This window comes from Eptatretus burgeri, chromosome 12 (assembly GCF_056783735.1).
Source record: "Eptatretus burgeri isolate ZD-2024b chromosome 12, Ebu_testis_v1, whole genome shotgun sequence".
Lineage (NCBI taxonomy): Eukaryota > Metazoa > Chordata > Myxini > Myxiniformes > Myxinidae > Eptatretus > Eptatretus burgeri.
Window position 1 is genome coordinate 84,872,274 of NC_140972.1, and position 2,500 is coordinate 84,874,773.

Consider the following 2,500-nt stretch of genomic DNA (forward strand, 5'->3'; position numbering starts at 1 on the left):
TCTTGCGATGATCTTTAAAAATCAATCGGGAATCGTGTGGCAAAAGAAAGCTCATATTACATGTAATCATTCCTTTTATGTGTATGTTTGGTACTTTACATGGTACTCTTTGTGCACCGGATTACATTTATTTTTTTTTGGTTTTTATTTTAAATGATGAGATATGAACAATTATTTTCACTTCCTTTTTAAGAATGTACCGAGGTTTATTGAACTATGATAACAGTAGTCATGTTAATTATCATTATATTGTTTTATTACCAGAATAATTCAAACATTTTTGACAATTTTAGAACGTTTCACCATTTTCAATTTTTTTTTTTTCTAAATGATGGCTGGCAGTTTCGTAGTATTCGAAGGTCCCACCTAATGTTTCCAGTCAAAATTGATAAAGCAAGCTGCTTCAAAAAAATGACAACTTTGATTGTACCGACGTTCGACGAGTGTTTCCATGTCCCATGAAAGTGAGGGATGATGCTTGATTCACATTTGTATTTTTTGTTTGGTGAGTTGCTCTGTGATTGAAATAGGTAGCTTTCAGTTGAAGATGACCATAAAATGTAAGCTTAAATTTGTACAATCAAAGTCGTTATTTCAAATAGGGTTGATGCAGGTCCATCACATATTATGAAGGAGTTGATACAGTAATTGAAAAGAAGATTAAATAAAAACTAGAAGGGCACTCTTCAACGTCATGATGCCACCAGTTATGGCTTTGCCTACATTATAACATCATTAGAATGCTTGTTCCAAGTTTGATTTAAGTCCCTGAACCTAGATTCAACTCGAGGGGGAGCACTCGGTCGAGTGCAAAACCTCCACCGCCTATACTGCTAGGTCACTCAAGTGAACCTGATATCCTATTCATTCAATTTGATATCAACAGTGCTCACAGAGTTATAGTTTGCAACTTTCCCTTTTACTTTTAACTTTTACATAATCAATTCATTCGTCATAACTAGATTCCTTGAGACAGAAATTGATTTTACGAGGGTATATCCACCTGAAGTTCCAAAATCAGCGCAATTATAATTTTGGCATGTTTTTTGTTGGAAATCACTTATAACATGTAGAAATACAAAAAAAATTCGAAATTTAGTTAAAAAAAAAAGTTGCAAATTTTTTTTTCTCTAACAAATTTTTTTTTGGGGGGGGGTTGGAAATCACTTAAAACATGGAGAAATGCAAAAAAAAAAAATTCAAATATTTTTTCAAAATGGCCGCCATAGCAGCCATATTGGATTTTGTATCAAGTCCAAAATCTAATGGCATGATCCTTGGACCATACCTAATCCCCCCACCAAGTTTCGTCGAAATCCGTCGAGGAGTTTTTCCGTAATACTGTTCACAAACAAACAAACAAACAAACAAACAGAAAGGGGTGAAAACAGTAACCTCCGATCTTCGATGGTGGAAGTTAATAATTCTGGCTGCCTGACCATGCGTCCAATCACTTTGAAATCTAAAACGTATTCCCCATGACTACTCGATCATAAATGTTAAGTTTCATGTCAAGTTATGAAGCGGTTCAAGAGATGTAACTTTTAAAAGATTTTTGTTCGATCCAATATGGCTGCCAGACCATGTAACCACTTCATTATTTGTGAATACCCTGATATCCCCCAACATTTGGAGAACATGTGGGTGAAGTTTCCGCTTGATCTGTTTAGCCGTTCGGAAGAAGAGAATTTTTAAAGGTTTATTCCTCAAAAAATCAGAGCTGCCAAACCATGCGGCCTATGACGTCATAGGTGGAGAACGTTTTATTGTTTATGGATAGGTGATCATACCTGTAAAGTTTTACCTCGATCTGTTCAGCCATTTTGGAGAAGAAGATTTTTGAAGGCTTTTATGGGGGGACAAAAATATGGCTGCCGAACCAAGTGATGGATGATGTCTTCAATTATTCCCCCCCCCCCACCCATACAATTTTGGTCTATATAACCGTCAAAAGTTTTCATACTGATCGGAAAAAGTGTTCGACATATGCAATTATGACTTCATAACAAAAATTACTTATTCCTAATGGGGAGTACCTATTCCTCAATTTTTTTCCACGGAGCAGTTTTAGATACAGAGGTCCAAAGTTTTTCCTTTTTACCAATATGGCTGCCACACCACGTGACTGATGATGCCATGGTTATCGAGTAAACATTCTACATGAGTAGTTGTACCTGGCGTGAATTTTTTGTGTCAATCAGATGAGCGATTGCAGAGAAAACAGAAAATTAGCACGGATATACGTACGAACGTACGTACGAACGAGCGTACGTCGGTCAGGGGGATAACCCCAAAACATACTGCCTCTGGCGATTTCGTCACTGGAGGCATAAAACAATTGGAAAGGTGAAAGAATAACGAAATGTGATCGTTTGCTAATGCTTCAAATCCCATGCTGATAATAAAAAAAATTCTCCTGTATTCAGCAATAGATCGGATCATTAATTTCCTCTTCATATTTCTGTGGAGGCAGTCATGTTTGTCATTTGTGGTTCCATGA

General features: G+C 36.4%; 1 protein-coding gene across 2 annotated transcripts in view; it reads left to right on the forward strand.

Annotated features, from left to right (window-relative positions):
• The window catches only part of LOC147016026 (small conductance calcium-activated potassium channel protein 2-like), a 420,626-nt gene that overhangs the window by 172,152 nt on the left and 245,974 nt on the right, over positions 1–2,500 (forward strand). The gene's annotated exons all lie outside the window — the stretch shown is intronic.